Source organism: Saimiri boliviensis, chromosome 6 (assembly GCF_048565385.1).
Source record: "Saimiri boliviensis isolate mSaiBol1 chromosome 6, mSaiBol1.pri, whole genome shotgun sequence".
In the NCBI taxonomy this organism is placed as follows: Eukaryota; Metazoa; Chordata; class Mammalia; order Primates; family Cebidae; genus Saimiri; species Saimiri boliviensis.
The window spans coordinates 84,896,849-84,912,299 of NC_133454.1; the positions used below are offsets into that span (position 1 = coordinate 84,896,849).

The 15,451-nt window shown below is 36.4% G+C and overlaps 1 long non-coding RNA gene across 4 annotated transcripts in view; it reads right to left on the minus strand.

The window, feature by feature from the left end:
* The window catches only part of LOC141584864 (uncharacterized), an 82,847-nt gene extending 74,767 nt beyond the window's left edge, over positions 1 to 8,080 (minus strand). For all 4 annotated transcript variants that reach the window (XR_012518105.1, XR_012518106.1, XR_012518104.1 and 1 more), the window contains exon 1: positions 7,524 to 8,080. This is a non-coding gene — a long non-coding RNA (uncharacterized LOC141584864). The remainder of the gene's footprint in view (positions 1 to 7,523) is intronic.
* Positions 8,081 to 15,451: the final 7,371 nt, after the last annotated feature.

The window sequence follows — 15,451 nt, forward strand, 5'->3', positions numbered from 1 at the left end:
AAAGGGGTTCCTCAGGGACTAATAAATATGGTGGCACAAAAAAGCAGAAGGTAGCTGGGTTCAGAGCCTGTAACACAAGCTACTTGGAAGGCTGAGGTGGAAGGATGTCTTGAACCCAGGAGTACAAGGCTTCAGTGAGCTATGATCATGCCACTGCACTCCAACCTGAGCAACAGAGCAAGATGATGTCTAAAACAAAAACAAATCCAAGAAACAGAAAGTGTTCACAACCAGATGGCACACCATTAAAGAGTGAGTAATTAGCCCTGGGTGATCAACATCTCTTTCTCCAGGACTGCTCCTCAGGAAACCCCATCATTGCTCCATCCATGCTGGGCACGCTGAGTCAAGTGACCAGTGGACATTTTCACTTTTTCTAAGAACTCGCCCAGGAAGGCCATTTCTTTATCTGTCTCTTGGCATCGGAGTTTGACAGCCTTGTGGAGTACTTAGATGTGCTGCTGGATCCTCCCCTTCTCCCCATGGCTGGCCACACAGGCCTACCTCAAGTGTGCTGTATCTTTTGCCTTTAAGATCAAGACCTCCTTCACTTTGCTGAATCTCGGGTTGGCCATCACTAAAGCCTGGGACAGGGAAAAGCTGCAGATGAAGTTGTGGCCCTTTCCTTGCAGGAGGGCCTGGAAGCTTTTCTGCTGCTTTCAGGTTACTCATTAACTCTCCTTTGCAAGGTTGGCTGCTCTCTGTGACTAGCGACCAAAAGACAGTGGGGTTGGTGTCCTTCCCAAAGACCAGTCCAGGAGAGTAAAGGGGGGGGGTCACACAGCTGATCTCTGGCCTTTGCCTCTCTCCTAAAGGTCTACCCCTTGAGCCTGGGACATTCACCTGTCATCCAAGGGCTCTCCCACATTAGACACAAATTTTAGAGTTTCTTTATCAATTAAAATGTTTTCCTTCTTTTCTTTGTTATGTAATGGTATTTTCCAATAGTTGAGTGGCTCTCCCTTTATTGCCTGATATTTCCTTAATGCTGGAGCCTGGTGAGGCCTGAAATTATAAAATTGCAAGATCAAAAAGCTCAGGTAAAGAGCCATATAGTCTTGGCAAGGATGACAGAGAGCTCATTTAATCCAAGCCCAAGATGCACGTATCCATTATTATTTACTGATTGGATGACATTTTGAACCTTGTATATATTTTAACTGTTAATATAGAGAAGAGATTGGTAGTAGTAAATTCATAAAATAAAATACTATAAATAAATTGGACAAATGTGTCATCTGAATACATCTCAACATATTGTTGGAATAAGAAAAAGAAAGTGATAAAAGATACATACAGTACAATGCCATTTATACAAAAGTTAAATATATAAAAGATGCTAAATTATGTTTATGGAAAAATCATATATTGTTAAAGTATTAATACATGGATGGTGTTATGGGGTGAATTTTATGCCCCCAAAATTCATGTTGAACTCCTACCCTCCCCTCAGTATCTCATAATGTGACCTTATTTGGAAAAAGGGTTATTGCAGAAGTAATTAGTTAAAATGAGGTCATACTGGAGTAGGATGGGCCCCTAAAGCAGTATGACTAGTGTCCTTTTTCTAAGAGGAAATTTGGACATAGAGGCTCACGCACAGGGAGAAGGCCATGTGAAGTTCGAGTTATGCTTCCCCAAGTCAAGGAACTATCAGAACTAGAGAGAGGCCTGGAGCCCATCCTTCTCTAGCGCCTTCAGAGGGAGCATAGCCTTGCCTGCCCTTGATCTCCAACTTCCAGCCTCCAGAACTGCATGACAATGACTTTCTGTCATTTAAGCCACTTGGCTTATGGTACTTAGCTATGGCAACCCCAGGAAACTAAAACACATGGGAAAGATACACATAAACTTCAAGACCATGTCTATTCCTGGGGAGGTCAAAAAGGGAACGTGATTGAAGAGGAGCATGTGAGGCCTTTATTTCATTAATAATAAAATAAAAGACCTGCAGTATATATGGGAAAATGTTACTAGTTGTTAAATCTAGGTAGTAGACATATGGATATTTGCTGTATTATTCTACTTTTTAAATATGTAAACTATCCCAAAATGAATCAAAAAGATATTCAGAGGAGTGTCTCAGCACATCTGAGACTGGCAGTGTTTTCTCTGGTTGTTGGTTCTAAAGCTGCAATCAACCTAAAGCCCTGGTTATAAAGAGAGAACCTGCTGGGTCAGGGACTGAAGATGCTGAGAGTCTGTCCAGACCAGTTATGCAGAGAAAAACAGATAGCTGGCATAGACAGATTTATTTTTAAAAACAGCCACTTTATTCACTTGTTTCATCCCTTGAAGGTTCTTTATGATTGTGACTGTATCACTCATCCAGCTTTGTGGTTGAGATGGAAGGTCAGAATTTTACCAGTTAAAGGAGTTGACTGTCTCTGAAGCTAAAGCTCTTACAAGACTCTGTCTAGAGACAGCTGGCCAGGGCAGTGGGTGATGTAATTTGATCTGTTAATACTTAACCAGGAGAGACTCAAGATTTCATACTGACATCTGCTGGACCCTTTGAATACTTCCTGGTGTAAGTTAGAACCAGAAATTCTGGAGCAGGAGAACTCCCAACAGGCCCCTTTAGGGGCTCTCTGACCTAGGGCGGGTCTGTCAGCATGCTGAGATATGCAACTTGAAATCAAATTTACGATCTTTTGCTCACTGCACACATTTAGCATAATACAACCATGGCAGAATGAGGCAGGACATCTAGGGTATAATTAACAATCACTATTCTATGATAGTCTCAGCAACACAAACGCCAATTTGCTTGTCAAATTCCAAAGAGAGAGGAAGGGACCATGTGGTAACAATACAAAACAAGGTCTTTGTTTTCAGGGCTCAGCTCAGCAACTGCTCTGTTCTTTGTGTAGCAAGAAAGAAAATCTTGTCAGCTCCTGGTCCACTGGGCTCTAGATGCAAAGTTACTGCGTGGACATCATTCCAGAATCAAATTCCAATACAACTCAGTTCTCTGGATCTGTGAGGAAGTCTGTGAAGATGTAAACTGAGATCCAGGAGCCCAGTGGAGGAAGCTCAGATAAAGAAGACATCAAGTTCCTTTACTTGCGGCTTGCTGGATACAACCTGTCAAAAGCTCTAGAATTCATTTAATTTTATTGTTGCTTAATAAACACAAGAAAGCAAATTGTTACTTAATAGCTACAGTTTCTTTGACAGGGAAAATTTTTCTAAGAGTGGAACTATCTGAAAAAAAAGTAAACTAATTTCATTGTGGTATGCATGTTGAAAGCTATTCTACAGATAATAATAGAGTTAAGTATTTTTCTCCTGAAAAGGAACTATTGATTATGACATAAATAATTAAATGTTTCTCTTTCATTCCATACTATCCTGATATGAGTTGTATGATTTGAGTTGAAATTGGATTCTTAAGCAACTTTTATTCATTTTTGTCTATGAATGCAATTTTGTCTAATTCATTTTGTCTAAAGAATATGAGAGTTAGTTCTCATATTCTTTCTGTTGAAGAAACAGAATGAGGAAAGGAGATAAGCATTTATTGATGTGCAAGACAGTTTATATTCATATTTGAATTTCATTCTAAGATACTGTTATGCCCATATTACTGATGCAAAACTTGTTCTCAAAGAGATTAGTTTTTTTTTTTTCTCCAAATTTCATAACTATTAAGCAGAAGATTTAGGGTAGGAATTCAGTTTGGTCCGACTTCAAAGCCTATGCTCACTTTCCCTTACATAATATTGTCTATATCTGATTATAATTGCCGGATTAAAAGAAAAATCACCAGATTTTACGTATGTTTTCTTTATACACCAAACAATTGAAAGTTCACACAATCCCAGTGTTTGGACTTGAACCACCTCCCTGTACTCTGATGAGAGAGAGAATCTGAAGGTGGAAATGGTGGTATGATCAGTGGGAAAGAAAGAGGAGGCCAAATTGACTGAACTTTGGTTTTATATCCAAGGTAGGCATGGATCCAATAGCTGTGGGGTGGTGGAGGATCTCACCCAACCCAGCTTGCCTGAGGGAGGCCAGCCCACATCCACGAAACCCTGAGCCCTGCTCACTCTCTATTTTTATTTATTTATTTATTTTGATGCTAGAAGCTAGTTTCCAACCAGTCCTGCTTTCCCTGGACACAGGTTGTAAATGTCATCTGGGTCTATCCATTTACTGTGCTCTTGACTAGGTACCTTAAAAGACAACAGTAGAATACAGTTGAGAAGCCCTCTCATGATGAAATGTAATGATCTAATTTATTCATTTTGTAAATGTTTAGTGTCTTTTTTTGATGTCGTAAGACAGAATACAGGTAAGGGGGCCGTCTAGATCTGGATGTAAATCCCAGTCAGTCACTCACCATTTAACCTGAGGCCATTATTTAATATCTCCGTACTTTATGAAATGAGAATAATATCAAGCTCACATGGTTGTTGTAAGAATCAGAAATAATATATAAGATGTGTCTAATACAGAGCCTAGTACCTTGAAGGTACAAAACAAAATGTGACTTATTGTTTTTATTATGCATGCATTTAAAATAGTTATTGTGTTATATTGATGTAATAGAGAACATGATAGACCTAGGAAACAAATAAATGGAAGAATAGGAAACTTTCCCTGCCTTCAAGACATGCACATCTAGTCCTGGAGCCAGATGCATGAACACATCATGATGGGATGAGAAAGGTTTTGTGACTGACGTCAGGGCAACTTGCTCTGGGAGCACCTCTTATGGTTTATTATTAGTTCGCTTAAATATAATTATATATAGGAGCTACAAATAATATAGGGTCTAAAGATGTTGGGTGCCCGTGGCAACCACCAATCCTCACAAGGGTTCCCGGTTCTAAGGTGGGAATCTCTGGGCCAAAGGTAAAAATTAGGTTTTCTTTCATGCCTCAACTCTGATAATTGATAGTGAGTTCTTGCATGGCTTTATTAGTGGAAACTCTGAGCAGAGAAGCTTGCTCACATTGTAGAAGCAGCATATTCAAGAAACAGAATTTGGCTTCTGGAGCCAGACTGCTCTGTTGCTTGCTTAATCCTGGACAAGTTGCTTAACTTCCTTGTCCTTTAGTATCTTCCTGTGTATGCCTGGTTCTGATCCAGGTTTTCTTGTTATGTCATATTCTGAGTTTTAGCTTTAGTTTTTATGTGCTGGATTTTTGTCTTTTCTATACCTCACATTAGCTGCTATTCCATTTTGACCTTTGCTAGTTTATAACAGTTTCTTACATCAGAGCTGATATGTAGCAGCAAGGATCTCTCATTCTTTCTGTAATTACTTAAATTCTAGTCTTTCAAATATAAAGTAAACAATATTGACCAATATAAACTCCATAATCTTTGTTTCACTGTTTCAGACATTTTATATTAAGTACATATTTTGAATTAGACACTTTATTATCTGTGGTACAATCTGACAAAGATATATTTACAAATGAGAAAATAGAGACTTAGGGAAGTTAGGTGGTAATTAACAAGTGAAAGATCTGAAATGTCAACTTTGGTATTCAGAGGTCCAAAGTTTGAGCTTCTTCCTTTCTCACTACATGCTGCGTCCTGGAACCTATTGTTTTCAGTGTTTGGTTCTAGGACAAGTTAAGATACAGAACTTTGGAGAATATTGGGAAAGATGGGAAAATTAGTAGGAAAATGGGGTAGAGCTCCCAGAAAAGAAATGAGCAATTAAAAATCAAGTGCACTCAGGGCCTTAAGGTCTAATATACTTCTATACTTATGTACAGGTGTGAGAATCAGGCTGGACTGATTTGGGTTCACATAATGGGGGTGAGGAAGATCAGAACTGCAAAGCAGGCATGGCAGGATATTTGGCATAGTGGGAACAGTGGGATTGGATCTCAGGGAGGTGATAAGTAGAGCAAGCAGTCTGAAGCAGACAAGTAAGCCTATCAAGATACTGGAGAGTAAGACAGAGCTGCCATCCTTCTGGGTCCTAGTTCCTCAGAAGGTATCCCAGAGAGAGTAAAATAGGTAAGTAGCAGCTTGGCCTCCTCTTGGAGAATTTATCTTGCAGAAGGATCAGGTGCCTGAATCTTCCATTTCTAAAAATAAGACAGAGATGAGGTACTCTGATTGACATTCACTGAAAACAATGGAAAACAGTGAATAAATTATATACAACATCTTATTAAATGCTCTAATGAGCTGGCAAGAAAATAAAAAGCCATGAACCAAGTGAAAGTAAAAATCCATGAGGCAGGTTTTTGACATAAAGGCATTTGCTAAACCAGGAGGAAAACAGCCTTGCATAATACTATTGGATGAAAACAAAGTCCAGAGACTGCCGGACATACTGAGTAGAAGCTCCCAACAAAACACTGGGGCTCTAAAGGATTTTGTTCTCAGCATAAGGGTGAGTTAGAAATAAATCCAATCATCTGACCCAGGAGGCTGAAAGGAAAACTGCCGGTCTTGATTCTCAGCACCAACAGAGAGTGAAATGTGTGCCCTAAGATGCCCTTCACATGAGGTTTCAGCCTGAATTTAGATTATCTGGGTGATACACACACACACACACACACACACACACACACACACACACATCTCCAGCCCAATAATTTTGATTAAAGTGGTTCTTTAATTAGATGAAAGCACAATTCTCTATGGAAGAAACAATTTCAAAGGCCTCAAAGCATTTCTACAGACAAAACTCCAAGACATATGAACTCAGTCCAAAATACCAATGAGAAACAAATAAAAATATAGCACTCTGAGAAAGAGAAAGAAAAAATTAGAAGAGCTAGACCTACACTGAATATAGATATCTGACTTCTCAGATACAGAATATAAATAAGAAGATTTAATTTTTAGAGAAATACAAAAGGACTCAAAATATTTGCCAAGGGCAAAAGTATTAAAAATGACCAGACAGTTTTAAAATAGAAACAATGAAACTCCTAAAGTTAATAAAAAATAAAATAATTGAAATGAGAATTCAACAGATCTATTTAATTCAATGGATCAATTCACTAGCAGATTAGAAGCAGCTACATAGTGAACTGATGAAATGGAAGATACAGCTGAAAATATATTTGAGTGTATTTGTGGACAATATGCAAGAGAGGTTAAGAAAAATTGAACACAGAGTCAACCGGTTTAATATGTATGAAACTGGAATTCTGAAGAGGAGGAGAGAATCAGCCAGAGATCATATCTGAAGATGTAAGGGCTCAAAGACTGCCAACATTGATAAATGACATCATCATCACGCTCTCATTCAGAAACTGTGATGATTTCCCATAGGAAGAATAAAAAGAAATCCATATGTATACATATAAAAGCGAAACTGCAGAACATTTAAGACAATGACAAGATCTTAAAGATAGAGGAAAAAAAACAAATTACTTTAAAAGAAATGATAATTGAAAAACAGCCAGTTTCTCAATAGCAAAAGTGAAAGCTGTAAGTGAAATGATACTGTCAACATATTGTGCATTCGTTTTCTATTGTTGTTATAAGAAATTATTACAAGTTTTTCAGCTTAAAAACACACAAATGCAGTGTCTTACAGTTCTGTGGGTCAGAAGTCCAGGTGGGCTCAGCTGGTTTCTCTGCTCTGAGTTTTACAAAGCTGAAATCAAGCTGTCTTGATTTCAGCTGGGCTCTTATTGGAAGGCTCTGCGAAGAATTCACTTTCGGGCTCATGTGATTGTTTGCATAATCCAGTTCCTTGCAGCTGTAAGACTTAAGTTCCTGTTTCTTTGCTGGCTGTCAGCTTGGGGATAGCTGTTAGATCCTGGAGGCCTCTCTCTGGTCCTCTATCTAAAGCCAGCAATAGAACCTCAAATTCTTCTCATGCTTGAAATCTTTTGATCTTCCCTTTTGCTGTATCTCTCTTGCTGCTGCTGCTACGTATCTCTGACTGAAGGCACCGGAAGTTCTCTGCTTTGAAAGGCCCCTTTAGTTAGATTGGACCCACCTGGATACTCCAGTATACTCTTTTTCAAAAGTCAATAGCCTTAATTATATCTACAAGTTTTCTTTTGCCATGTGTAACCTATTAACAGGTTCCAGGCATTATGGTATGGACAGCTTTGGGATGGGAGCATTATTCTGCTGACCACATAGCAAGAGAAAGGAACGATTTGGAACTATTTTTCAAGAATAAAGGGAGAATGACACTTTTAGATAAGCAGCAGCTAAAAGAATTTATCACCAAACAACTGTCACTAAAGAAAACTCCAAAGAATGTGTTTTAAGCAGAAAAAAATGTGACCCAAGAAAGAAGGTCTGAAATGCAAGAAGGAATGAAGAGTAAAAAAGGTTTTGCACTGTATAAATCAGTAGTAAGTACTTTGTAGATCATTAAGAAAAATAAGCTTAAATTAAAATATATGGCAACAATCATTTTTAATTGAGTGGAATAAATGTATTCTAAGGTCTTTATATTTGTTCCTTGAATGAAAATAGACTTACCGTGAAGAATGTACTTCAGGCAGAAGACCTCTGTAGTGTCTCCTGGTCATTAATCAAATTTCTTTCTTATTTTATCTATGTTAGGATCTGGAATAAAGTTACGCTATCTTCTTAATAAAAGTTATACAAGTTTCTTTCTGGAATAATTTGTAAGATAGAAATATTTTGAATAATCAGTAAAACTTCTCAATAAGATCATCTAGTATTCTTAACGGGAAGATTTTAAAAAGTACCAATTCAATTTATTTGGAGATTATTGCACCATTCACCTTTTTTTTTCTAGAGTCAGTTTTGGTAAATTGTATTTTAATTCATGTTTCAATTACTTATTAGCATACAAATTTCAAAATATCCCCTTACTACCTTTTAAATTCTACCTAATCTGAATTATGTCCTATTATTGATTTCCGGTATTTTTGAGCTTTTGTTTTTTGCATTGATCAAGCTTGCCAGAGTTTGTAAATTTTACTAGTTTGTTGCAAGTACTAATTCTTGGTTTTGTATATTCTCTCTATGTTTATTTTGTATTTCATTTAAAAATCTTCATTTGGGGCATTGTAGGTATTTTGAGATATATTTTTTATTTTTTATTTTGACTTTTAATCTTTCTGTATCCTCCTGTTTAGCAATTTTTTTCAGTTATCATAGTAAAATTTTCCTAAAACTTAAAAAAGTACACGAAATCTTTGCCTCAATGAAATTTTCCAAGAGTCTTGTGGTTCTCTCAGGATAGGAGTTTCTGCAGGTGTGCATAATGACAAAGTCCATTAAGCCTTAGACCACAGACATATTTACTCAAGATTTGACATGTTCCAGGAATAGGGGATGAGAAAGCATAATATAGGATTGAACTCTCAAAATGCTTCTTAGATGTAGAGAAAAAGTAATCTAACCAAAAGTTAGTTTTATTTTTAGGGAATATTTGTATTTTTAGAGAAGGGAATAAAATCGGTTAAAATAAAGACCTTTCTAGAATAACACCAAGATCAGAGCAAAGTTTTGTACAGGTTCCCAAGTTATTTGTCCATAAATAGATTCCTATCCATAGTCTCATGATAAAAACAAGGTAAACCTATTTGATTCAGAGGGAAAGGAAAACATTATACACCTGTGTATAATTAATAAGGGCATGAGATACTCTAACATCAATAAGAGAAAAAATAATTCTCTTATTAATGTTAAGGGAATTCTTCTTAAGATGATGTTTCATTCTTCTTCAATGAAACATCACCTGATGTACTTTGAAGCTCACTTTGAAATTTTTAAGCCTGTATATAAGCATTTCTAGGTATATTTATATTATTAAAAGTAGAGGGGAGAAAGATCACAGTTTTACCTTATACAATATTCAAATGAGGCTAAAGGCAACATCTTGCCAACTTTTTACTGAATACCATTAGGGCTTGGTTTATGAGTTATTTCAGATTTTTCCATAGGACCAGAGAAAGATCCACATAATGCCCAGATAATTTCTTGACATTTCTTTCCCAATTAAAAGCAGAAGTATGAGACCTAACAGTTTTTACAGCAATTACATGGAATTTTGGAATACATAGGATAGGTAACATAAAGAGGAGTATTTATCATTGCTCATTAATAAGATTACATCAGGAACTAGATAAAAAGCATTTTTTTAAAGGATCCATGTTAAGAAAGGGAAGCCATTGTTCAGCCTCTATTTTGGGCACATATATTTTAAAAGGAAAATTCAAAATTGGATTCAGCTTCAATGAGAGATACCACAGTCATTCACAGGAAGTGCGTCAAGGAGAAAATGTGGATAACAGCCATCAAGGAAGCATTGAAATAGATCAAGGCAGCAGTGGATTTCCTATACTCCAGATGTTCCTCAGGAAGTAGTGGAGACATCCTGCATTCTCCAGATCAGTACTTGATCTGCATTTTTTTTGGGGGAGGGGTGGGGGGATGGAGTTTCACTCTTGTTGCACAGGCTGGAGTGTAATGACACAATCTCAGCTCACTGCAAACTCCGCCTCCTGGTTTCAAGCCATTTTCCTACCTCAGGCTCCCAAGTAGCTGGGATTACAGGTGATTGCCACGACGGGCACCTAACTTTTGTATTTTTAGTAGAGACTGGGTTTCACCACGTTGGCCAGGCTTGTCTCAAACTCCTTTTTAAATTACAAATTGAAGGGATATGTCACACTTATGTTCATCTTCAATCAGGGATGGAATTCAATCAGGATTACAATATGATGTGTTCTCAAAAAAAAAAAAATGCAACATTGCACACTATTCAGGATTTGAATTATAAGGACATGCACCAGAATAGAAACATTTCCAGATGGCTTAGGAACTGCCCTGGCCTTCACAGGGGTCTATTAGCAATTTTAAGGTCACTTATTGCTACACATATTTAATTAAATAGAGACTTCCTGGCTGTCCATCATTTGTGAAGAATAAATTACTAAATTTTACCGAGAGTAGATGAGTAAAGACAAGAAAAACATTTCTTAAGTGGGTAGAGCTATGTGCTGTAAGAAAGGCAAATAGTTTTCCTATATACCTTGGCTACTATAGCAGACTATATAAACTCCTGTGTCCAAATTAGAATCTATCTTATTATGCACATCTTTTTGGTAGAAGAGTACCCATTGTGGTGTACCCAAGATTAGTGAGCAATGAAATGTTCCAGCACACACATAAAATGGATGGTTTGAACACTGCTTTCATCATAAAGTAGAAAAGGTCTCTGAAGAAAGGTATATTTTTCTTCATATATTTCAGAAGTTCCAATGTTAGCATCCAATCCACTTTCTCAACCACTTCATGCAATTTCCCAAGTAAGTTTGGAAAAGGAAGATTTCATGATTGGGTTGAAGAGTGGAAGACACAGAGATGATGGGCTATGTGCTACATCAGTCTCTATTAATCAATGAAGCAGAAAATAGAAGCTATTACTTGCATTTTGTATTCCTCTGTATAAATTCAGATTTCTATTTAGTATCATTTTTCTTCTGACTGAAAAACTTTTAAAATTTCTTGTAGCATATACATCTACCAGTGTTGAATTCTTTCAGCTTCTGTGCATCTGAAAAAGTATTTCTTGCAGGATATAAAATTCTTGGTTAATAGTTTTTTTGTCCACCATCCCTCTAGCCCCAGTTTTCTTTCACCGCCTTCTGGTTTGTATTGTTTCTGATGAGAAGTCTGCTGTCATTCTTATCTTTGCTCCTCTATATAATGTGTCTTTTATCACTTGTGGTTTCAAAATTTTTCTCTTTATGATCTGTCTTAAGCAATTAGGTTATAATATGTTTTATGAAGAGCATACATAAAGTGTATTATAACCTAATATTAGGTTATAATATTAGAGATATAGCCTACAAAATATATGCTATGCATATAATATGCTATATAATAGCATACAATATGCTATATCTAAGATAGCATATTATTTAATCTTTAATATTAGATATAGCATATTATAACCTATTATAATGATTATTCTAATTTGGATTCTTTCAGCTTTTAAGATCTATTTATTGTTTTCACCAAATTTTAAAATATTTTGGCTGTTTTTTCTTCAAATATTATTTCTTATTCACTCATTCTTCTCTCATTCAAGGATTCCAATTACATGCATATTGGGCTGAATGAAATTTCTCACAGCTCACTCATTCACTATTCATTTTCCTCCCATTTTTGGTTAAAATTTTATTTTATTTTGAATAATTTATATTGCTATGTCTTCAAGTTCACTAAAACTTTCTACTGCAATATATAGTCTGCTGTGAGTGCTGTCTAATATATTCTCACTTCAGCCTTGTAGGCTATATCTTTCCCTGTTCAATTTGAGTCTTTTAAAAATATATCTATAGTGTCTTCACATGCTCTTTCTTCTACCTTCTTAGCATACTCTACCTTCTCGAAGATAAAGCATATATTTATAGTAACTATTTTAATGTTGTTCTATACTAATTCAATCTTCAGAGCCATTTTAGGATCTGTTTCTGTTGATGGAGTTTTCTTATTATGGATTCTAGTTTCATGCTTCTCTGCAAGACTAATTATTATTGATTGGATGCAAGATGTTGTGAATTTGCTTTAGGGGTACTGGGTATTTTGTCTTCCTATAAATATTTTTGAACTTTATGGTAGAATATAGTTATTTGAAAACGCTTGGCAATCTTTAGAGCCTTCTCTCTGTGAAGCTCTCTTATCACTGATAATCTGCCCTATCAACTCCAGCTGCCTTGGCTTCTTGGACTCCTAATACCATCTTCTCAATTCAGGAGGACTACCAGTCTCTGCCTGCATTTCACCTCCTTGCACTGTAGCCTGGAAACACTCAGGTGATCAGATGGTATGATCAGAGGTCTCAATTCATTTGTTTTTTCTTTCTCAGAGAATTTACTGTCCACATTGATAATGTCCACTGTCTGAAAACAATTGATTTTTATATTTTTCCAAGATTTTAATTGCTTCAGGTGAGAATCAAGCCTAGTTCCTGTTACTACATCTTGGCCCAAAGAAAAAGTTGCCCTTCTATTAATTAAAAAAGTCAGATATTCACTGACTATAAGAAACTAATTAAGTCAGAAAATCCTTTCTTGTTTTTCAATTATCTTTCAACATGTAATAAAGATGTAGTTGACATGTTTTAGGTGATGACCATGAAATAGACTCAGATTGTTCTATTTAAATAGATATAATTCTTGATCAGTGAGGGATCATTAACTCTTTTCATGTTGGAAACAATGAGATTCAAGAATCAAGATGGCAGAAGTTATAGTCTCTAAAATGACAAATAATATTTTGAAACAAATGATTTGAGATGTCAGCAATTTCTTAACATATAAAATGTGTTTGCCTTTATTTATCTGAAAGAAAAAATGCTGCTGAGAAAGAATTTGCAATGACATCAAGAAATTAAGTACTTTAAACTTCAAGCTATTTATTGTTTACATCAGGATTGCCCAGATTACCTAATTATTCAGAGTCAGTCTATGTTATGTTTCAGTTACTGAGTCACAGCAATTTTAGAACAGTGGTGTAACCTCAACCTAATCCCTAGCAGTGGTCATAAAGGCTGAAATTTCATAAGACTACATGGACACTATAGCAGTTTTTCTTATAGCTTTAGTTTCTTTAAAAAAATGCTATTTGAAAGTAAGAATTATCCTAAATACCTAAATTACCAACTTCAAACTGGTATAGAAAATGTAACATCTGTTATTCATACAGAGAAATACAGGGTAATCTGCAATTTTTACATTTTTGCATTCCTTTGAATCTGAATTCCTTACAATAAAATATCCAATTAACTAGCAGTCACTGTTTGCCAAACAATGTTACTCTACTCAGTATGTCAACAGTTTTGTTTTCAAAGGTGTATCTATTTCATTAATAGTTATTATTTTATTAATATAGTAATACTTTTCCCTTTCCAGGTGCTCAAACATTCAGAATACTGTTATCCGATTGGAATGTGTACTTTGATTAAATCTTTGTCTATTATATATTAAAGTAGCCTACTAAATATTCAATTAGTCATGGCTATGAGACTTCATGGCTTTTTCTACGTGTTCCAAGACTCTTTTTGAGATACTATTGCCTCTTTTTCTAATCTGAAATTAAATGACCAAGTTCTCGCCACCATCTTTAGGCACTTACGGTGTAACACTTTCAACTTCACCATTTTATGGAGGACATTTTTCCTTCCTTGGCTATGATGTGGTGCTTTTTTTCTCCATCCATGGCTGACTGGAATTCCTGGTGTTTTTTGGATTTTGTTTCCTTTTCCTCACAGACTCTCATGGAAATTTCTTCCGTAACAGTGGTGAGGAGGAACATGATGTGTAAAGAAGATGGTTTGAACTAGATAAGTGAGATCATCTTTTGAATAGCATCCTATATGATATGCTCTTGTCTGTCTCTGTTCAAGTCTTTATTGTTCAGCTCCATGGGAATCAATGTTTTGTCCATAAATCTAATATTTATGATTTTAAAGGAACAAAGAAGCAATTTTTTTTTACATTATTGATTAGGTTGGATTCTAAGCCAATATCAGACTTGATACCATGGCAAGTTCTAGTACAGGGCAGTTCACTTTTCATGAAGGAAGCTTTTAATTACAGTTAATTCCTGCACAGGTTCACTCTTCTCTCTACACAACTCTTCCAAATAGGATTGGTCAGGTCAGGGCCACTGTGTTACACAATGTGGTATAGTTAAATGGTGCCCCCGGGATTATACCACACAGATCCTTGGGCCAGGTTATCCTCAAATTTCCCAGAGCCTGAATTTCTTGTTCTGCAATTCTTCACCAAAGATTTACATATAAATGCTTTTCAACAGATGGAAGTCCTTTGTAGCCGATGGCCTGGATGCCTCTTCGTCTCTGGGAGGGTTTTGTCCTTTACTTGTACGGTCATCCTCATCTAAGATGGAGGCAATTCCCTCCTTCCAGTTACTCAGACCAAAAGCCTTGTATTAATACCTGCACTCAATTCTTCCTTTTAAAAATAACCCATAGTCAATGCAACAGCAAATCTGTTTATCTCCAACCTCCATTTAAACATATATTTTAGTTATTTTGAGCATGGCTTTTCTTTACTACATTCATGAGAAAACTTTGTAAATAGCAACAAAAACAGATAGTTTGAGAGCTGGGTTGCAGCTAACATTTAAAGAAAAAGTAAATCCAGCCCAGCACAGTGGCTCGCGCCTGTAATCCCAGCACTTTGGGAGGCAGAGGTGGGTGGCACGAGGTCAGGAGTTCAAGACCAGCCTGGTCAAGATGGTGAAACCCCATCTCTACTAAAAAAAAAAAAAATACAAAAACTAGCTGGGCGTGGTGGTGGGCACCTGCATTCCCAGTTACTGGCGAGACTGAGACAGAAAATTGCTTAACCCAGGAGGTGGAGGTTTCAGTAAGCTGAGATTGCACCACTGCACTCCAGCCTGGGTGACGGAGTGAGACTTCATCTCAAAAAAAAAAAAAAAAAAAAGAAAGAAAGAAAGAAATGAGTACAACAGCACTGAAACTACTATTCCA